Here is a 20,473-nt window from a genome sequence, read left to right as displayed (position 1 = left end):
GCTAATGTATGCCTCATCTTAGGCTGCTCTAAATGTATCTATTTCCCTATCTATGAAAAGTGAAAATTTGAGTATTCAGTTAGAAACTCAACGGATTTAATTCTTCAATTTAAAACCTATATTTTATAAGGTCATCATTTTTTTACTCTAAAAGTTTGAAAGTTTTCAAATCTTTATTTTATAGAGATGTGGGCTGTTAATTTGATTTTTAAATTTTTAATTTCCAATGTCACTCTAAGTTTTCTGACATCTTCGAAGATGAGCTTTAAAACAGTCTTGAAACTAAATGCTCAATATGTGGAGAGAAGCTCAGTGGTGAGGCTACATGCAGAGTACTGTAGTTGCTCCTAAAACTAACCTTGGGGAAGGTCTGAGATTAGAGCCACATGCTGCTCTCACAGAGCATTTCTTGACTGAAGCAAGTGAGTTCCCATCAATATTGGTCAGCTTGTAACTTCAAAGCAGAAGACACTGTATGCACTAAAACTCATGTGCTGCTATTGATGCAAAGTTCTCAAGCTTGGAATTGGCTTATGGCTGGCAAATTTAAGTTCAATGGCTGAGAAGAAGTACATAGCTGCTTTCCAACTCAATTCAGACTACTCTCTCTCCACATTTTGCTAATGTATGCCTCATCTTAGGCTGCTCTAAATGTATCTATTTCCCTATCTATGAAAAGTGAAAATTTGAATATTCAGTTAGAAACTCAACTGGATTTAATACTTCAATTTAAAACCTATATTTTATAAGGTCATCATTTTTTTACTCTAAACGTTTGAAAGTTTTCAAATCCTTATTTTATAGAGAAGTGGGCTGTTAATTTGATTTTTACATTTTTAATTTCCTGTGTCACCCTAAGTTTCCTGACATCTTCGAAGTTGAGCTTTAAAACAGTCTTGAAACTAAATGCTCAATATGTGGAGAGAAGCTCAGTGGTGAGGCTACATGCAGAGTACTGTAGTTGCTCCTAAAACTAACCTTGGGGAAGGTCTGAGATTAGAGCCACATGCTGCTCTCACAGAGCATTTCTTGACTGAAGCAAGTGAGTTCCCATCAATATTGCTCAGCTTGTAACTTCAAAGCAGAAGACACTGTATGCACTAAAACTCATGTGCTGCTATTGATGCAAAGTTCTCAAGCTTGGAATTGGCTCATGGCTGGCAAATTTAAGTTCAATGGCTGAGAGGAAGTACATAGCTGCTTTCCAACTCAATTCAGACTACTCTCTCTCCACATTTTGCTAATGTATGCCTCATCTTAGGCTGCTCTAAATGTATCTATTTCCCTATCTATGAAAAGTGAAAATTTGAATATTCAGTTAGAAACTCAACGGATTTAATTCTTCAATTTAAAACCTATATTTTATAAGGTCATCATTTTTTTACTCTAAAAGTTTGAAAGTTTTCAAATCTTTATTTTATAGAGATGTGGGCTGTTAATTTGATTTTTAAATTTTTAATTTCCAATGTCACTCTAAGTTTTCTGACATCTTCGAAGATGAGCTTTAAAACAGTCTTGAAACTAAATGCTCAATATGTGGAGAGAAGCTCAGTGGTGAGGCTACATGCAGAGTACTGTAGTTGCTCCTAAAACTAACCTTGGGGAAGGTCTGAGATTAGAGCCACATGCTGCTCTCACAGAGCATTTCTTGACTGAAGCAAGTGAGTTCCCATCAATATTGGTCAGCTTGTAACTTCAAAGCAGAAGACACTGTATGCACTAAAACTCATGTGCTGCTATTGATGCAAAGTTCTCAAGCTTGGAATTGGCTTATGGCTGGCAAATTTAAGTTCAATGGCTGAGAGGAAGTACATAGCTGCTTTCCAACTCAATTCAGACTACTCTCTCTCCACATTTTGCTAATGTATGCCTCATCTTAGGCTGCTCTAAATGTATCTATTTCCCTATCTATGAAAAGTGAAAATTTGAATATTCAGTTAGAAACTCAATGGATTTAATACTTCAATTTAAAACCTATATTTTGTAAGGTCATCATTTTTTTACTCTAAAAGTTTGAAAGTTTTCAAATCCTTATTTTATAGAGATGTGGGCTGTTAATTTGATTTTTACATTTTTAATTTCCTGTGTCACCCTAAGTTTTCTGACATCTTCAAAGTTGAGCTTTAAAACAGTCTTGAAACTAAATGCTCAATATGTGGAGAGAAGCTCAGTGGTGAGGCTACATGCAGAGTACCGTAGTTGCTCCTAAAACTAACCTTGGGGAAGGTCTGAGATAAGAGCCACATGCTGCTCTCACAGAGCATTTCTTGACTGAAGCAAGTGAGTTCCCATCAATATTGGTCAGCTTGTAACTTCAAAGCAGAAGACACTGTATGCACTAAAACTCATGTGCTGCTATTGATGCAAAGTTCTCAAGCTTGGAATTGGCTCATGGCTGGCAAATTTAAGTTCAATGGCTGAGAGGAAGTACATAGCTGCTTTCCAAATCAATTCAGACTACTCTCTCTCCACATTTTGCTAATGTATGCCTCATCTTAGGCTGCTCTAAATGTATCTATTTCCCTATCTATGAAAAGTGAAAATTTGAATATTCAGTTAGAAACTCAACTGGATTTAATACTTCAATTTAAAACCTATATTTTATAAGGTCATCATTTTTTTACTCTAAACGTTTGAAAGTTTTCAAATCCTTATTTTATAGAGATGTGGGCTGTTAATTTGATTTTTACATTTTTAATTTCCTGTGTCACTCTAAGTTTTCTGACATCTTCGAAGTTGAGCTTTAAAACAGTCTTGAAACTAAGTGCTCAAAATGTGGAGAGAAGCTCAGTGGTGAGGCTACATGCAGAGTACTGTAGTTGCTCCTAAAACTAACCTTGGGGAAGGTCTGAGATTAGAGCCACATGCTGCTCTCACAGAGCATTTCTTGACTGAAGCAAGTGAGTTCCCATCAAAATTGGTCAGCTTGTAACTTCAAAGCAGAAGACACTGTATGCACTAAAACTCATGTGCTGCTATTGATGCAAAGTTCTCAAGCTTGGAATTGGCTTATGGCTGGCAAATTTAAGTTCAATGGCTGAGAGGAAGTACATAGCTGCTTTCCAACTCAATTCAGACTACTCTCTCTCCACATTTTGCTAATGTATGCCTCATCTTAGGCTGCTCTAAATGTATCTATTTCCCTATCTATGAAAAGTGAAAATTTGAGTATTCAGTTAGAAACTCAACAGATTTAATTCTTCAATTTAAAATCTATATTTTATAAGGTCATCATTTTTTTACTCTAAAAGTTTGAAAGTTTTCAAATCTTTATTTTATAGAGATGTGGGCTGTTAATTTGATTTTTAAATTTTTAATTTCCAATGTCACTCTAAGTTTTCTGACATCTTCGAAGATGAGCTTTAAAACAGTCTTGAAACTAAATGCTCAATATGTGGAGAGAAGCTCAGTGGTGAGGCTACATGCAGAGTACTGTAGTTGCTCCGAAAACTAACCTTGGGGAAGGTCTGAGATTAGAGCCACATGCTGCTCTCACAGAGCATTTCTTGACTGAAGCAAGTGAGTTCCCATCAATATTGGTCAGCTTGTAACTTCAAAGCAGAAGACACTGTATGCACTAAAACTCATGTGCTGCTATTGATGCAAAGTTCTCAAGCTTGGAATTGGCTTATGGCTGGCAAATTTAAGTTCAATGGCTGAGAAGAAGTACATAGCTGCTTTCCAACTCAATTCAGACTACTCTCTCTCCACATTTTGCTAATGTATGCCTCATCTTAGGCTGCTCTAAATGTATCTATTTCCCTATCTATGAAAAGTGAAAATTTGAATATTCAGTTAGAAACTCAACTGGATTTAATACTTCAATTTAAAACCTATATTTTATAAGGTCATCATTTTTTTACTCTAAACGTTTGAAAGTTTTCAAAACCTTATTTTATAGAGATGTGGGCTGTTAATTTGATTTTTACATTTTTAATTTCCTGTGTCACCCTAAGTTTTCTGACATCTTCAAAGTTGAGCTTTAAAACAGTCGTGAAACTAAATGCTCAATATGTGGAGAGAAGCTCAGTTGTGAGGCTACAAGCAGAGTACTGTAGTTGCTCCTAAAACTAACCTTGGGGAAGGTCTGAGATTAGAGCCACATGCTGCTCTCACAGAGCATTTCTTGACTGAAGCAAGTGAGTTCCCATCAATATTGGTCAGCTTGTAACTTCAAAGCAGAAGACACTATGCATTAAAACTCATGTGCTGCTATTGATGCAAAGTTCTCAAGCTTGGAATTGGCTCATGGCTGGCAAATTTAAGTTCAATGGCTGAGAGGAAGTACATAGCTGCTTTCCAACTCAATTCAGACTACTCTCTCTCCACATTTTGCTAATGTATGCATCATCTTAGGCTGCTCTAAATGTATCTATTTCCCTATCTATGAAAAGTGAAAATTTGAATATTCAGTTAGAAACTCAACGGATTTAATTCTTCAATTTAAAACCTATATTTTATAAGGTCATCATTTTTTTACTCTAAAAGTTTGAAAGTTTTCAAATCTTTATTTTATAGAGATGTGGGCTGTTAATTTGATTTTTACATTTTTAATTTCCTGTGTCACTCTAAGTTTTCTGACATCTTCGAAGTTGAGCTTTAAAACAGTCTTGAAACTAAATGCTCAAAATGTGGAGAGAAGCTCAGTGGTGAGGCTACATGCAGAGTACTGTAGTTGCTCCTAAAACTAACCTTGGGGAAGGTCTGAGATTAGAGCCACATGCTGCTCTCACAGAGCATTTCTTGACTGAAGCAAGTGAGTTCCCATCAAAATTGGTAAGCTTGTAACTTCAAAGCAGAAGACACTGTATGCACTAAAACTCATGTGCTGCTATTGATGCAAAGTTCTCAAGCTTGGAATTGGCTCATGGCTGGCAAATTTAAGTTCAATGGCTGAGAGGAAGTACATAGCTGCTTTCCAACTCAATTCAGACTACTCTCTCTCCACATTTTGCTAATGTATGCCTCATCTTAGGCTGCTCTAAATGTATCTATTTCCCTATCTATGAAAAGAGAAAATTTGAATATTCAGTTGGAAACTCAACTGGATTTAATTCTTCAATTTAAAACCTATATTTTATAAGGTCATCATTTTTTTACTCTAAAAGTTTGAAAGTTTTCAAATCCTTATTTTATAGAGAAGTGGGCTGTTAATTTGATTTTTACATTTTTAATTTCCTGTGTCACCCTAAGTTTTCTGACATATTCGAAGTTGAGCTTTAAAACAGTCTTGAAACTAAATGCTCAATATGTGGAGAGAAGCTCAGTGGTGAGGCTACATGCAGAGTACTGTAGTTGCTCCTAAAACTAACCTTGGGGAAGGTCTGAGATTAGAGCCACATGCTGCTCTCACAGAGCATTTCTTGACTGAAGCAAGTGAGTTCCCATCAATATTGGTCAGCTTGTAACTTCAAAGCAGAAGACACTGTATGCACTAAAACTCATGTGCTGCTGTTGATGCAAAGTTCTCAAGCTTGGAATTGGCTCATGGCTGGCAAATTTAAGTTCAATGGCTGAGAGGAAGTACATAGCTGCTTTCCAACTCAATTTAGACTACTCTCTCTCCACATTTTGCTAATGTATGCCTCATCTTAGGCTGCTCTAAATATATCTATTTCGCTATCTATGAAAAGTGAAAATTTGAATATTCAGTTAGAAACTCAACTGGATTTAATACTTCAATTTAAAACATATATTTTGTAAGGTCATCATTTTTTTACTCTAAAAGTTTGAAAGTTTTCAAATCCTTATTTTATAGAGATGTGGGCTGTTAATTTGATTTTTACATTTTTAATTTCCTGTGTCACCCTAAGTTTTCTGACATCTTCAAAGTTGAGCTTTAAAACAGTCTTGAAACTAAATGCTCAATATGTGGAGAGAAGCTCAGTGGTGAGGCTACATGCAGAGTACTGTAGTTGCTCCTAAAACTAACCTTGGGGAAGGTCTGAGATAAGAGCCACATGCTGCTCTCACAGAGCATTTCTTGACTGAAGCAAGTGAGTTCCCATCAATATTGGTCAGCTTGTAACTTCAAAGCAGAAGACACTGTATGCACTAAAACTCATGTGCTGCTATTGATGCAAAGTTCTCAAGCTTGGAATTGGCTCATGGCTGGCAAATTTAAGTTCAATGGCTGAGAGGAAGTACATAGCTGCTTTCCAACTCAATTCAGACTACTCTCTCTCCACATTTTGCTAATGTATACATCATCTTAGGCTGCTCTAAATGTATCTATTTCCCTATCTATGAAAAGAGAAAATTTTAATATTCAGTTAGAAACTCAACGGATTTAATTCTTCAATTTAAAACCTATATTTTATAAGGTCCTCATTTTTTTACTCTAAAAGTTTAAAAGTTTTCAAATCTTTATTTTATAGAGATGTGGGCTGTTAATTTGATTTTTACATTTTTAATTTCCTGTGTCACTCTAAGTTTTCTGACATCTTCGAAGTTGAGCTTTAAAACAGTCTTGAAACTAAATGCTCAATATGTGGAGAGAAGCTCAGTGGTGAGGCTACATGCAGAGTACTGTAGTTGCTCCTAAAACTAACCTTGGGGAAGGTCTGAGATTAGAGCCACATGCTGCTCTCACAGAGCATTTCTTGACTGAAGCAAGTGAGTTCCCATCAATATTGGTCAGCTTGTAACTTCAAAGCAGAAGACACTGTATGCACTAAAACTCATGTGCTGCTATTGATGCAAAGTTCTCAAGCTTGGAATTGGCTCATGGCTGGCAAATTTAAGTTCAATAGCTGAGAGGAAGTACATAGCTGCTTTCCAACTCAATTCAGACTACTCTCTCTCCACATTTTGCTAATGTATGCCTCATCTTAGGCTGCTCTAAATGTATCTATTTCCCTATCTATGAAAAGAGAAAATTTGAATATTCAGTTGGAAACTCAACTGGATTTAATTCTTCAATTTAAAACCTATATTTTATAAGGTCATCATTTTTTTACTCTAAAAGTTTGAAAGTTTTCAAATCCTTATTTTATAGAGAAGTGGGCTGTTAATTTGATTTTTACATTTTTAATTTCCTGTGTCACCCTAAGTTTTCTGACATCTTCGAAGTTGAGCTTTAAAACAGTCTTGAAACTAAATGCTCAATATGTGGAGAGAAGCTCAGTGGTGAGGCTACATGCAGAGTACTGTAGTTGCTCCTAAAACTAACCTTGGGGAAGGTCTGAGATTAGAGCCACATGCTGCTCTCACAGAGCATTTCTTGACTGAAGCAAGTGAGTTCCCATCAATATTGGTCAGCTTGTAACTTCAAAGCAGAAGACACTGTATGCACTAAAACTCATGTGCTGCTATTGATGCAAAGTTCTCAAGCTTGGAATTGGCTCATGGCTGGCAAATTTAAGTTCAATGGCTGAGAGGAAGTACATAGCTGCTTTCCAACTCAATTCAGACTACTCTCTCTCCACATTTTGCTAATGTATGCCTCATCTTAGGCTGCTCTAAATGTATCTATTTCCCTATCTATGAAAAGTGAAAATTTGAATATTCAGTTAGAAACTCAACGGATTTAATTCTTCAATTTAAAACCTATATTTTATAAGTTCATCATTTTTTAACTCTAAAAGTTTGAAAGTTTTCAAATCCTTATTTTATAGAGAAGTGGGCTGTTAATTTGATTTTTAAATTTTTAATTTCCTGTGTCACCCTAAGTTTTCTGACATCTTCAAAGTTGATCTTTAAAAAAGTCTTGAAACTAAATGCTCAATATGTGGAAAGAAGCTCAGTGGTGAAGCTACACGAAGAGTACTGTAGTTGCTCCTAAAACTAACCTTGGGGAAGGTCTGAGATTAGAGCCACATGCTGCTCTCACAGAGCATTTCTTGACTGAAGCAAGTGAGTTCCCATCAATATTGGTCAGCTTGTAACTTCAAAACAGAAGACACTGTATGCACTAAAACTCATGTGCTGCTTTTGATGCAAAGTTCTCAAGCTTGGAATTGGCTCATGGCTGGCAAATTTAAGTTCAATGGCTGAGAGGAAGTACATAGCTGCTTTCCAACTCAATTCAGACTACTCTCTCTCCACATTTTGCTAATGTATGCCTCATCTTAGGCTGCTCTAAATGTATCTATTTCCCTATCTATGAAAAGTGAAAATTTGAATATTCAGTTAGAAACTCAACGGATTTAATACTTCAATTTAAAACCTATATTTTGTAGGGTCATCATTTTTTTACTCTAAAAGTTTGAAAGTTTTCAAATCCTTATTTTATAGAGATGTGGGCTGTTAATTTGATTTTTACATTTTTAATTTCCTGTGTCACCCTAAGTTTTCTGACATCTTCAAAGTTGAGCTTTAAAACAGTCTTGAAACTAAATGCTCAATATGTGGAGAGAAGCTCAGTGGTGAGGCTACATGCAGAGTACCGTAGTTGCTCCTAAAACTAACCTTGGGGAAGGTCTGAGATAAGAGCCACATGCTGCTCTCACAGAGCATTTCTTGACTGAAGCAAGTGAGTTCCCATCAATATTGGTCAGCTTGTAACTTCAAAGCAGAAGACACTGTATGCACTAAAACTCATGTGCTGCTATTGATGCAAAGTTCTCAAGCTTGGAATTGGCTCATGGCTGGCAAATTTAAGTTCAATGGCTGAGAGGAAGTACATAGCTGCTTTCCAAATCAATTCAGACTACTCTCTCTCCACATTTTGCTAATGTATGCCTCATCTTAGGCTGCTCTAAATGTATCTATTTCCCTATCTATGAAAAGTGAAAATTTGAATATTCAGTTAGAAACTCAACTGGATTTAATACTTCAATTTAAAACCTATATTTTATAAGGTCATCATTTTTTTACTCTAAACGTTTGAAAGTTTTCAAATCCTTATTTTATAGAGATGTGGGCTGTTAATTTGATTTTTACATTTTTAATTTCCTGTGTCACTCTAAGTTTTCTGACATCTTCGAAGTTGAGCTTTAAAACAGTCTTGAAACTAAATGCTCAAAATGTGGAGAGAAGCTCAGTGGTGAGGCTACATGCAGAGTACTGTAGTTGCTCCTAAAACTAACCTTGGGGAAGGTCTGAGATTAGAGCCACATGCTGCTCTCACAGAGCATTTCTTGACTGAAGCAAGTGAGTTCCCATCAAAATTGGTCAGCTTGTAACTTCAAAGCAGAAGACACTGTATGCACTAAAACTCATGTGCTGCTATTGATGCAAAGTTCTCAAGCTTGGAATTGGCTCATGGCTGGCAAATTTAAGTTCAATGGCTGAGAGGAAGTACATAGCTGCTTTCCAACTCAATTCAGACTACTCTCTCTCCACATTTTGCTAATGTATGCCTCATCTTAGGCTGCTCTAAATGTATCTATTTCCCTATCTATGAAAAGTGAAAATTAGAATATTCAGTTAGAAACTCAACTGGATTTAATACTTCAATTTAAAACCTATATTTTGTAAGGTCATCATTTTTTTACTCTAAAAGTTTGAAAGTTTTCAAATCCTTATTTTATAGAGATGTGGGCTGTTAATTTGATTTTTACATTTTTAATTTCCTGTGTCACCCTAAGTTTTCTGACATCTTCGAAGATGAGCTTTAAAACAGTCTTGAAACTAAATGCTCAATATGTGGAGAGAAGCTCAGTGGTGAGGCTACACGCAGAGTACTGTAGTTGCTCCTAAAACTAACCTTGGGGAAGGTCTGAGATTAGAGCCACATGCTGCTCTCACAGAGCATTTCTTGACTGAAGCAAGTGAGTTCCCATCAATATTGGTCAGCTTGTAACTTCAAAGCAGAAGACACTGTATGCACTAAAACTCATGTGCTGCTATTGATGCAAAGTTCTCAAGCTTGGAATTGGCTCATGGCTGGCAAATTTAAGTTCAATGGCTGAGAGGAAGTACATAGCTGCTTTCCAACTCAATTCAGACTACTCTCTCTCCACATTTTGCTAATGTATACATCATCTTAGGCTGCTCTAAATGTATCTATTTCCCTATCTATGAAAAGAGAAAATTTTAATATTCAGTTAGAAACTCAACGGATTTAATTCTTCAATTTAAAACCTATATTTTATAAGGTCCTCATTTTTTTACTCTAAAAGTTTAAAAGTTTTCAAATCTTTATTTTATAGAGATGTGGGCTGTTAATTTGATTTTTACATTTTTAATTTCCTGTGTCACTCTAAGTTTTCTGACATCTTCGAAGTTGAGCTTTAAAACAGTCTTGAAACTAAATGCTCAATATGTGGAGAGAAGCTCAGTGGTGAGGCTACATGCAGAGTACTGTAGTTGCTCCTAAAACTAACCTTGGGGAAGGTCTGAGATTAGAGCCACATGCTGCTCTCACAGAGCATTTCTTGACTGAAGCAAGTGAGTTCCCATCAATATTGGTCAGCTTGTAACTTCAAAGCAGAAGACACTGTATGCACTAAAACTCATGTGCTGCTATTGATGCAAAGTTCTCAAGCTTGGAATTGGCTCATGGCTGGCAAATTTAAGTTCAATAGCTGAGAGGAAGTACATAGCTGCTTTCCAACTCAATTCAGACTACTCTCTCTCCACATTTTGCTAATGTATGCCTCATCTTAGGCTGCTCTAAATGTATCTATTTCCCTATCTATGAAAAGAGAAAATTTGAATATTCAGTTGGAAACTCAACTGGATTTAATTCTTCAATTTAAAACCTATATTTTATAAGGTCATCATTTTTTTACTCTAAAAGTTTGAAAGTTTTCAAATCCTTATTTTATAGAGAAGTGGGCTGTTAATTTGATTTTTACATTTTTAATTTCCTGTGTCACCCTAAGTTTTCTGACATCTTCGAAGTTGAGCTTTAAAACAGTCTTGAAACTAAATGCTCAATATGTGGAGAGAAGCTCAGTGGTGAGGCTACATGCAGAGTACTGTAGTTGCTCCTAAAACTAACCTTGGGGAAGGTCTGAGATTAGAGCCACATGCTGCTCTCACAGAGCATTTCTTGACTGAAGCAAGTGAGTTCCCATCAATATTGGTCAGCTTGTAACTTCAAAGCAGAAGACACTGTATGCACTAAAACTCATGTGCTGCTATTGATGCAAAGTTCTCAAGCTTGGAATTGGCTCATGGCTGGCAAATTTAAGTTCAATGGCTGAGAGGAAGTACATAGCTGCTTTCCAACTCAATTCAGACTACTCTCTCTCCACATTTTGCTAATGTATGCCTCATCTTAGGCTGCTCTAAATGTATCTATTTCCCTATCTATGAAAAGTGAAAATTTGAATATTCAGTTAGAAACTCAACGGATTTAATTCTTCAATTTAAAACCTATATTTTATAAGGTCATCATTTTTTTACTCTAAAAGTTTGAAAGTTTTCAAATCTTTATTTTATAGAGATGTGGGCTGTTAATTTGATTTTTAAATTTTTAATTTCCAATGTCACTCTAAGTTTTCTGACATCTTCGAAGATGAGCTTTAAAACAGTCTTGAAACTAAATGCTTAATATGTGGAGAGAAGCTCAGTGGTGAGGCTACATGCAGAGTACTGTAGTTGCTCCTAAAACTAATCTTGGGGAAGGTCTGAGATTAGAGCCACATGCTGCTCTCACAGAGCATTTCTTGACTGAAGCAAGTGAGTTCCCATCAATATTGGTCAGCTTGTAACTTCAAAGCAGAAGACACTGTATGCACTAAAACTCATGTGCTGCTATTGATGCAAAGTTCTCAAGCTTGGAATTGGCTCATGGCTGGCAAATTTAAGTTCAATGGCTGAGAGGAAGTACATAGCTGCTTTCCAACTCAATTCAGACTACTCTCTCTCCACATTTTGCTAATGTATGCCTCATCTTAGGCTGCTCTAAATGTATCTATTTCCCTATCTATGAAAAGTGAAAATTTGAATATTCAGTTAGAAACTCAACTGGATTTAATTCTTCAATTTAAAACCTATATTTTATAAGTTCATCATTTTTTAACTCTAAAAGTTTGAAAGTTTTCAAATCCTTATTTTATAGAGAAGTGGGCTGTTAATTTGATTTTTAAATTTTTAATTTCCTGTGTCACCCTAAGTTTTCTGACATCTTCAAAGTTGAGCTTTAAAAAAGTCTTGAAACTAAATGCTCAATATGTGGAAAGAAGCTCAGTGGTGAAGCTACACGAAGAGTACTGTAGTTGCTCCTAAAACTAACCTTGGGGAAGGTCTGAGATTAGAGCCACATGCTGCTCTCACAGAGCATTTCTTGACTGAAGCAAGTGAGTTCCCATCAATATTGGTCAGCTTGTAACTTCAAAACAGAAGACACTGTATGCACTAAAACTCATGTGCTGCTTTTGATGCAAAGTTCTCAAGCTTGGAATTGGCTCATGGCTGGCAAATTTAAGTTCAATGGCTGAGAGGAAGTACATAGCTGCTTTCCAACTCAATTCAGACTACTCTCTCTCCACATTTTGCTAATGTATGCCTCATCTTAGGCTGCTCTAAATGTATCTATTTCCCTATCTATGAAAAGTGAAAATTTGAATATTCAGTTAGAAACTCAACGGATTTAATACTTCAATTTAAAACCTATATTTTGTAGGGTCATCATTTTTTTACTCTAAAAGTTTGAAAGTTTTCAAATCCTTATTTTATAGAGATGTGGGCTGTTAATTTGATTTTTACATTTTTAATTTCCTGTGTCACCCTAAGTTTTCTGACATCTTCAAAGTTGAGCTTTAAAACAGTCTTGAAACTAAATGCTCAATATGTGGAGAGAAGCTCAGTGGTGAGGCTACATGCAGAGTACCGTAGTTGCTCCTAAAACTAACCTTGGGGAAGGTCTGAGATAAGAGCCACATGCTGCTCTCACAGAGCATTTCTTGACTGAAGCAAGTGAGTTCCCATCAATATTGGTCAGCTTGTAACTTCAAAGCAGAAGACACTGTATGCACTAAAACTCATGTGCTGCTATTGATGCAAAGTTCTCAAGCTTGGAATTGGCTCATGGCTGGCAAATTTAAGTTCAATGGCTGAGAGGAAGTACATAGCTGCTTTCCAAATCAATTCACACTACTCTCTCTCCACATTTTGCTAATGTATGCCTCATCTTAGGCTGCTCTAAATGTATCTATTTCCCTATCTATGAAAAGTGAAAATTTGAATATTCAGTTAGAAACTCAACTGGATTTAATACTTCAATTTAAAACCTATATTTTATAAGGTCATCATTTTTTTACTCTAAACGTTTGAAAGTTTTCAAATCCTTATTTTATAGAGATGTGGGCTGTTAATTTGATTTTTACATTTTTAATTTCCTGTGTCACTCTAAGTTTTCTGACATCTTCGAAGTTGAGCTTTAAAACAGTCTTGAAACTAAATGCTCAAAATGTGGAGAGAAGCTCAGTGGTGAGGCTACATGCAGAGTACTGTAGTTGCTCCTAAAACTAACCTTGGGGAAGGTCTGAGATTAGAGCCACATGCTGCTCTCACAGAGCATTTCTTGACTGAAGCAAGTGAGTTCCCATCAAAATTGGTCAGCTTGTAACTTCAAAGCAGAAGACACTGTATGCACTAAAACTCATGTGCTGCTATTGATGCAAAGTTCTCAAGCTTGGAATTGGCTCATGGCTGGCAAATTTAAGTTCAATGGCTGAGAGGAAGTACATAGCTGCTTTCCAACTCAATTCAGACTACTCTCTCTCCACATTTTGCTAATGTATGCCTCATCTTAGGCTGCTCTAAATGTATCTATTTCCCTATCTATGAAAAGTGAAAATTAGAATATTCAGTTAGAAACTCAACTGGATTTAATACTTCAATTTAAAACCTATATTTTGTAAGGTCATCATTTTTTTACTCTAAAAGTTTGAAAGTTTTCAAATCCTTATTTTATAGAGATGTGGGCTGTTAATTTGATTTTTACATTTTTAATTTCCTGTGTCACCCTAAGTTTTCTGACATCTTCGAAGATGAGCTTTAAAACAGTCTTGAAACTAAATGCTCAATATGTGGAGAGAAGCTCAGTGGTGAGGCTACACGCAGAGTACTGTAGTTGCTCCTAAAACTAACCTTGGGGAAGGTCTGAGATTAGAGCCACATGCTGCTCTCACAGAGCATTTCTTGACTGAAGCAAGTGAGTTCCCATCAATATTGGTCAGCTTGTAACTTCAAAACAGAAGACACTGTATGCACTAAAACTCATGTGCTGCTATTTATGCAAAGTTCTCAAGCTTGGAATTGGCTTATGGCTTGCAAATTTAAGTTCAATGGCTGAGAAGAAGTACATAGCTGCTTTCAAACTCAATTCAGACTACTCTCTCTCCACATTTTGCTAATGTATGCCTCATCTTAGGCTGCTCTAAATATATCTATTTCCCTATCTATGAAAAGTGAAAATTTGAATATTCAGTTAGAAACTCAACTGGATTTAATACTTCAATTTAAAACCTATATTTTGTAAGGTCATCATTTTTTTACTCTAAAAGTTTGAAAGTTTTCAAATCCTTATTTTATAGAGATGTGGGCTGTTACTTTGATTTTTACATTTTTAATTTCCTGTGTCACCCTAAGTTTTCTGACATCTTCAAAGTTGAGCTTTAAAACAGTCTTGAAACTAAATGCTCAATATGTGGAGAGAAGCTCAGTGGTGAGGCTACATGCAGAGTACTGTAGTTGCTCCTAAAACTAACCTTGGGGAAGGTCTGAGATAAGAGCCACATGCTGCTCTCACAGAGCATTTCTTGACTGAAGCAAGTGAGTTCCCATCAATATTGGTCAGCTTGTAACTTCAAAGCAGAAGACACTGTATGCACTAAAACTCATGTGCTGCTATTGATGCAAAGTTCTCAAGCTTGGAATTGGCTCATGGCTGGCAAATTTAAGTTCAATGGCTGAGAGGAAGTACATAGCTGCTTTCCAACTCAATTCAGACTACTCTCTCTCCACATTTTGCTAATGTATGCCTCATCTTAGGCTGCTCTAAATGTATCTATTTCCCTATCTATGAAAAGAGAAAATTTGAATATTCAGTTGGAAACTCAACTGGATTTAATTCTTCAATTTAAAACCTATATTTTGTAAGGTCATCATTTTTTACTCTAAAAGTTTGAAAGTTTTCAAATCCTTATTTTATAGAGATGTGGGCTGTTACTTTGATTTTTACATTTTTATTTTCCTGTGTCACCCTAAGTTTTCTGACATCTTCAAAGTTGAGCTTTAAAACAGTCTTGAAACTAAATGCTCAATATGTGGAGAGAAGCTCAGTGGTGAGGCTACATGCAGAGTACTGTAGTTGCTCCTAAAACTAACCTTGGGGAAGGTCTGAGATAAGAGCCACATGCTGCTCTCACAGAGCATTTCTTGACTGAAGCAAGTGAGTTCCCATCAATATTGGTCAGCTTGTAACTTCAAAGCAGAAGACACTGTATGCACTAAAACTCATGTGCTGCTATTGATGCAAAGTTCTCAAGCTTGGAATTGGCTCATGGCTGGCAAATTTAAGTTCAATGGCTGAGAGGAAGTACATAGCTGCTTTCCAACTCAATTCAGACTACTCTCTCTCCACATTTTGCTAATGTATGCCTCATCTTAGGCTGCTCTAAATGTATCTATTTCCCTATCTATGAAAAGAGAAAATTTGAATATTCAGTTGGAAACTCAACTGGATTTAATTCTTCAATTTAAAACCTATATTTTATAAGGTCATCATTTTTTTACTCTAAAAGTTTGAAAGTTTTCAAATCCTTATTTTATAGAGAAGTGGGCTGTTAATTTGATTTTTACATTTTTAATTTCCTGTGTCACCCTAAGTTTCCTGACATCTTCGAAGTTGAGCTTTAAAACAGTCTTGAAACTAAATGCTCAATATGTGGAGAGAAGCTCAGTGGTGAGGCTACATGCAGAGTACTGTAGTTGCTCCTAAAACTAACCTTGGGGAAGGTCTGAGATTAGAGCCACATGCTGCTCTCACAGAGCATTTCTTGACTGAAGCAAGTGAGTTCCCATCAATATTGGTCAGCTTGTAACTTCAAAGCAGAAGACACTGTATGCACTAAAACTCATGTGCTGCTATTGATGCAAAGTTCTCAAGCTTGGAATTGGCTCATGGCTGGCAAATTTAAGTTCAATGGCTGAGAGGAAGTACATAACTGCTTTCCAACTCAATTCAGACTACTCTCTCTCCACATTTTGCTAATGTATGCCTCATCTTAGGCTGCTCTAAATGTATCTATTTCCCTATCTATGAAAAGTGAAAATTAGAATATTCAGTTAGAAACTCAACTGGATTTAATACTTCAATTTAAAACCTATATTTTGTAAGGTCATCATTTTTTTAATCTAAAAGTTTGAAAGTTTTCAAATCCTTATTTTATAGAGATGTGGGCTGTTAATTTGATTTTTACATTTTTAATTTCCTGTGTCACCCTAAGTTTTCTGACATCTTCGAAGATGAGCTTTAAAACAGTCTTGAAACTAAATGCTCAATATGTGGAGAGAAGTTCAGTGGTGAGGCTACACGCAGAGTACTGTAGTTGCTCCTAAAACTAACCTTGGGGAAGGTCTGAGATTAGAGCCACATGCTGCTCTCACAGAGCATTTCTTGACTGAAGCAAGTGAGTTCCCATCAATATTGGTCAGCTTGTAACTTCAAAACAGAAGACACTGTATGCACTAAAACTCATGTGCTGCTATTTATGCAAAGTTCTCAAGCTTGGAATTGGCTTATGGCTTGCAAATTTAAGTTCAATGGCTGAGAAGAAGTACATAGCTGCTTTCAAACTCAATTCAGACTACTCTCTCTCCACATTTTGCTAATGTATGCCTCATCTTAGGCTGCTCTAAATATATCTATTTCCCTATCTATGAAAAGTGAAAATTTGAATATTCAGTTAGAAACTCAACTGGATTTAATACTTCAATTTAAAACCTATATTTTGTAAGGTCATCATTTTTTTACTCTAAAAGTTTGAAAGTTTTCAAATCCTTATTTTATAGAGATGTGGGCTGTTACTTTGATTTTTACATTTTTAATTTCCTGTGTCACCCTAAGTTTTCTGACATCTTCAAAGTTGAGCTTTAAAACAGTCTTGAAACTAAATGCTCAATATGTGGAGAGAAGCTCAGTGGTGAGGCTACATGCAGAGTACTGTAGTTGCTCCTAAAACTAACCTTGGGGAAGGTCTGAGATAAAAGCCACATGCTGCTCTCACAGAGCATTTCTTGACTGAAGCAAGTGAGTTCCCATCAATATTGGTCAGCTTGTAACTTCAAAGCAGAAGACACTGTATGCACTAAAACTCATGTGCTGCTATTGATGCAAAGTTCTCAAGCTTGGAATTGGCTCATGGCTGGCAAATTTAAGTTCAATGGCTGAGAGGAAGTACATAGCTGCTTTCCAACTCAATTCAGACTACTCTCTCTCCACATTTTGCTAATGTATGCCTCATCTTAGGCTGCTCTAAATGTATCTATTTCCCTATCTATGAAAAGAGAAAATTTGAATATTCAGTTGGAAACTCAACTGGATTTAATTCTTCAATTTAAAACCTATATTTTATAAGGTCATCATTTTTTTACTCTAAAAGTTTGAAAGTTTTCAAATCCTTATTTTATAGAGAAGTGGGCTGTTAATTTGATTTTTACATTTTTAATTTCCTGTGTCACCCTAAGTTTTCTGACATCTTCGAAGTTGAGCTTTAAAACAGTCTTGAAACTAAATGCTCAATATGTGGAGAGAAGCTCAGTGGTGAGGCTACATGCAGAGTACTGTAGTTGCTCCTAAAACTAACCTTGGGGAAGGTCTGAGATTAGAGCCACATGCTGCTCTCACAGAGCATTTCTTGACTGAAGCAAGTGAGTTCCCATCAATATTGGTCAGCTTGTAACTTCAAAGCAGAAGACACTGTATGCACTAAAACTCATGTGCTGCTATTGATGCAAAGTTCTCAAGCTTGGAATTGGCTCATGGCTGGCAAATTTAAGTTCAATGGCTGAGAGGAAGTACATAGCTGCTTTCCAACTCAATTCAGACTACTCTCTCTCCACATTTTGCTAATGTATGCCTCATCTTAGGCTGCTCTAAATGTATCTATTTCCCTATCTATGAAAAGTGAAAATTTGAATATTCAGTTAGAAACTCAACGGATTTAATTCTTCAATTTAAAACCTATATTTTATAAGGTCATCATTTTTTTACTCTAAAAGTTTGAAAGTTTTCAAATCTTTATTTTATAGAGATGTGGGCTGTTAATTTGATTTTTAAATTTTTAATTTCCAATGTCACTCTAAGTTTCTGACATCTTCGAAGATGAGCTTTAAAACAGTCTTGAAACTAAATGCTTAATATGTGGAGAGAAGCTCAGTGGTGAGGCTACATGCAGAGTACTGTAGTTGCTCCTAAAACTAACCTTGGGGAAGGTCTGAGATTAGAGCCACATGCTGCTCTCACAGAGCATTTCTTGACTGAAGCAAGTGAGTTCCCATCAATATTGGTCAGCTTGTAACTTCAAAGCAGAAGACACTGTATGCACTAAAACTCATGTGCTGCTATTGATGCAAAGTTCTCAAGCTTGGAATTGGCTCATGGCTGGCAAATTTAAGTTCAATGGCTGAGAGGAAGTACATAGCTGCTTTCCAACTCAATTCAGACTACTCTCTCTCCACATTTTGCTAATGTATGCCTCATCTTAGGCTGCTCTAAATGTATCTATTTCCCTATCTATGAAAAGTGAAAATTTGAATATTCAGTTAGAAACTCAACTGGATTTAATTCTTCAATTTAAAACCTATATTTTATAAGTTCATCATTTTTTAACTCTAAAAGTTTGAAAGTTTTCAAATCCTTATTTTATAGAGAAGTGGGCTGTTAATTTGATTTTTAAATTTTTAATTTCCTGTGTCACCCTAAGTTTTCTGACATCTTCAAAGTTGAGCTTTAAAAAAGTCTTGAAACTAAATGCTCAATATGTGGAAAGAAGCTCAGTGGTGAAGCTACACGAAGAGTACTGTAGTTGCTCCTAAAACTAACCTTGGGGAAGGTCTGAGATTAGAGCCACATGCTGCTCTCACAGAGCATTTCTTGACTGAAGCAAGTGAGTTCCCATCAATATTGGTCAGCTTGTAACTTCAAAACAGAAGACACTGTATGCACTAAAACTCATGTGCTGCTTTTGATGCAAAGTTCTCAAGCTTGGAATTGGCTCATGGCTGGCAATTTAAGTTCAATGGCTGAGAGGAAGTACATAGCTGCTTTCCAACTCAATTCAGACTACTCTCTCTCCACATTTTGCTAATGTATGCCTCATCTTAGGCTGCTCTAAATGTATCTATTTCCCTATCTATGAAAAGTGAAAATTTGAATATTCAGTTAGAAACTCAACGGATTTAATACTTCAATTTAAAACCTATATTTTGTAGGGTCATCATTTTTTTACTCTAAAAGTTTGAAAGTTTTCAAATCCTTATTTTATAGAGATGTGGGCTGTTAATTTGATTTTTACATTTTTAATTTCCTGTGTCACCCTAAGTTTTCTGACATCTTCAAAGTTGAGCTTTAAAACAGTCTTGAAACTAAATGCTCAATATGTGGAGAGAAGCTCAGTGGTGAGGCTACATGCAGAGTACCGTAGTTGCTCCTAAAACTAACCTTGGGGAAGGTCTGAGATAAGAGCCACATGCTGCTCTCACAGAGCATTTCTTGACTGAAGCAAGTGAGTTCCCATCAATATTGGTCAGCTTGTAACTTCAAAGCAGAAGACACTGTATGCACTAAAACTCATGTGCTGCTATTGATGCAAAGTTCTCAAGCTTGGAATTGGCTCATGGCTGGCAAATTTAAGTTCAATGGCTGAGAGGAAGTACATAGCTGCTTTCCAAATCAATTCAGACTACTCTCTCTCCACATTTTGCTAATGTATGCCTCATCTTAGGCTGCTCTAAATGTATCTATTTCCCTATCTATGAAAAGTGAAAATTTAAATATTCAGTTAGAAACTCAACTGGATTTAATACTTCAATTTAAAACCTATATTTTATAAGGTCATCATTTTTTTACTCTAAACGTTTGAAAGTTTTCAAATCCTTATTTTATAGAGATGTGGGCTGTTAATTTGATTTTTACATTTTTAATTTCCTGTGTCACTCTAAGTTTTCTGACATCTTCGAAGTTGAGCTTTAAAACAGTCTTGAAACTAAATGCTCAAAATGTGGAGAGAAGCTCAGTGGTGAGGCTACATGCAGAGTACTGTAGTTGCTCCTAAAACTAACCTTGGGGAAGGTCTGAGATTAGAGCCACATGCTGCTCTCACAGAGCATTTCTTGACTGAAGCAAGTGAGTTCCCATCAAAATTGGTCAGCTTGTAACTTCAAAGCAGAAGACACTGTATGCACTAAAACTCATGTGCTGCTATTGATGCAAAGTTCTCAAGCTTGGAATTGGCTCATGGCTGGCAAATTTAAGTTCAATGGCTGAGAGGAAGTACATAGCTGCTTTCCAACTCAATTCAGACTACTCTCTCTCCACATTTTGCTAATGTATGCCTCATCTTAGGCTGCTCTA

At 36.2% G+C, this 20,473-nt stretch overlaps 33 non-coding genes across 33 annotated transcripts; all 33 read left to right on the top strand.

The window, feature by feature from the left end:
• The first annotated feature begins 299 nt into the window (after positions 1-299).
• On the top strand, positions 300-612 carry LOC148511081 (Nuclear RNase P). Its single transcript, XR_015869106.1, has one exon.
• A 307-nt stretch (positions 613-919) lies between these two features.
• Positions 920-1,232, top strand: LOC148511080 (Nuclear RNase P). The gene has a single exon (XR_015869315.1).
• A 306-nt stretch (positions 1,233-1,538) lies between these two features.
• Positions 1,539-1,851, top strand: LOC148511079 (Nuclear RNase P). The gene has a single exon (XR_015869003.1).
• A 306-nt stretch (positions 1,852-2,157) lies between these two features.
• LOC148511078 (Nuclear RNase P) lies at positions 2,158-2,470 on the top strand. The gene has a single exon (XR_015869168.1).
• Positions 2,471-2,777: 307 nt separating this feature from the next.
• On the top strand, positions 2,778-3,090 carry LOC148511077 (Nuclear RNase P). The gene has a single exon (XR_015869033.1).
• Positions 3,091-3,396: 306 nt separating this feature from the next.
• LOC148511076 (Nuclear RNase P) lies at positions 3,397-3,709 on the top strand. Its single transcript, XR_015869122.1, has one exon.
• Positions 3,710-4,016: 307 nt separating this feature from the next.
• LOC148511075 (Nuclear RNase P) lies at positions 4,017-4,327 on the top strand. Its single transcript, XR_015868967.1, has one exon.
• Positions 4,328-4,633: 306 nt separating this feature from the next.
• Positions 4,634-4,946, top strand: LOC148511074 (Nuclear RNase P). Its single transcript, XR_015868942.1, has one exon.
• Positions 4,947-5,253: 307 nt separating this feature from the next.
• Positions 5,254-5,566, top strand: LOC148511073 (Nuclear RNase P). The gene has a single exon (XR_015869057.1).
• A 307-nt stretch (positions 5,567-5,873) lies between these two features.
• Positions 5,874-6,186, top strand: LOC148511072 (Nuclear RNase P). The gene has a single exon (XR_015868896.1).
• A 306-nt stretch (positions 6,187-6,492) lies between these two features.
• Positions 6,493-6,805, top strand: LOC148511071 (Nuclear RNase P). The gene has a single exon (XR_015868956.1).
• Positions 6,806-7,112: 307 nt separating this feature from the next.
• Positions 7,113-7,425, top strand: LOC148511070 (Nuclear RNase P). Its single transcript, XR_015868839.1, has one exon.
• A 306-nt stretch (positions 7,426-7,731) lies between these two features.
• On the top strand, positions 7,732-8,044 carry LOC148511069 (Nuclear RNase P). Its single transcript, XR_015869319.1, has one exon.
• A 306-nt stretch (positions 8,045-8,350) lies between these two features.
• Positions 8,351-8,663, top strand: LOC148511068 (Nuclear RNase P). The gene has a single exon (XR_015869167.1).
• A 307-nt stretch (positions 8,664-8,970) lies between these two features.
• On the top strand, positions 8,971-9,283 carry LOC148511067 (Nuclear RNase P). Its single transcript, XR_015868911.1, has one exon.
• A 307-nt stretch (positions 9,284-9,590) lies between these two features.
• Positions 9,591-9,903, top strand: LOC148511066 (Nuclear RNase P). The gene has a single exon (XR_015869276.1).
• A 306-nt stretch (positions 9,904-10,209) lies between these two features.
• LOC148511065 (Nuclear RNase P) lies at positions 10,210-10,522 on the top strand. Its single transcript, XR_015868955.1, has one exon.
• A 307-nt stretch (positions 10,523-10,829) lies between these two features.
• LOC148511064 (Nuclear RNase P) lies at positions 10,830-11,142 on the top strand. Its single transcript, XR_015868828.1, has one exon.
• A 306-nt stretch (positions 11,143-11,448) lies between these two features.
• Positions 11,449-11,761, top strand: LOC148511063 (Nuclear RNase P). Its single transcript, XR_015869041.1, has one exon.
• Positions 11,762-12,068: 307 nt separating this feature from the next.
• On the top strand, positions 12,069-12,381 carry LOC148511062 (Nuclear RNase P). The gene has a single exon (XR_015869318.1).
• A 306-nt stretch (positions 12,382-12,687) lies between these two features.
• Positions 12,688-13,000, top strand: LOC148511061 (Nuclear RNase P). The gene has a single exon (XR_015868778.1).
• A 307-nt stretch (positions 13,001-13,307) lies between these two features.
• Positions 13,308-13,620, top strand: LOC148511060 (Nuclear RNase P). The gene has a single exon (XR_015868909.1).
• Positions 13,621-13,927: 307 nt separating this feature from the next.
• On the top strand, positions 13,928-14,240 carry LOC148511059 (Nuclear RNase P). Its single transcript, XR_015869250.1, has one exon.
• Positions 14,241-14,547: 307 nt separating this feature from the next.
• Positions 14,548-14,860, top strand: LOC148511058 (Nuclear RNase P). Its single transcript, XR_015868895.1, has one exon.
• Positions 14,861-15,166: 306 nt separating this feature from the next.
• LOC148511057 (Nuclear RNase P) lies at positions 15,167-15,479 on the top strand. The gene has a single exon (XR_015868894.1).
• Positions 15,480-15,786: 307 nt separating this feature from the next.
• On the top strand, positions 15,787-16,099 carry LOC148511056 (Nuclear RNase P). The gene has a single exon (XR_015869287.1).
• Positions 16,100-16,406: 307 nt separating this feature from the next.
• LOC148511055 (Nuclear RNase P) lies at positions 16,407-16,719 on the top strand. Its single transcript, XR_015869279.1, has one exon.
• Positions 16,720-17,026: 307 nt separating this feature from the next.
• On the top strand, positions 17,027-17,339 carry LOC148511054 (Nuclear RNase P). The gene has a single exon (XR_015868973.1).
• Positions 17,340-17,646: 307 nt separating this feature from the next.
• Positions 17,647-17,959, top strand: LOC148511053 (Nuclear RNase P). Its single transcript, XR_015868817.1, has one exon.
• Positions 17,960-18,264: 305 nt separating this feature from the next.
• Positions 18,265-18,577, top strand: LOC148511052 (Nuclear RNase P). The gene has a single exon (XR_015868805.1).
• Positions 18,578-18,884: 307 nt separating this feature from the next.
• LOC148511051 (Nuclear RNase P) lies at positions 18,885-19,196 on the top strand. Its single transcript, XR_015869256.1, has one exon.
• Positions 19,197-19,502: 306 nt separating this feature from the next.
• LOC148511050 (Nuclear RNase P) lies at positions 19,503-19,815 on the top strand. The gene has a single exon (XR_015869166.1).
• Positions 19,816-20,122: 307 nt separating this feature from the next.
• On the top strand, positions 20,123-20,435 carry LOC148511049 (Nuclear RNase P). Its single transcript, XR_015868908.1, has one exon.
• The last annotated feature ends 38 nt before the right edge of the window (positions 20,436-20,473 follow it).

This window comes from Taudactylus pleione, unplaced genomic scaffold (assembly GCF_031769625.1).
Source record: "Taudactylus pleione unplaced genomic scaffold, aTauple2 ptg000311l, whole genome shotgun sequence".
NCBI lineage: Eukaryota > Metazoa > Chordata > Amphibia > Anura > Myobatrachidae > Taudactylus > Taudactylus pleione.
The sequence above is the reverse complement of the archived record's forward strand: the minus strand, read 5'-3'. Positions and strand labels throughout refer to the sequence as shown.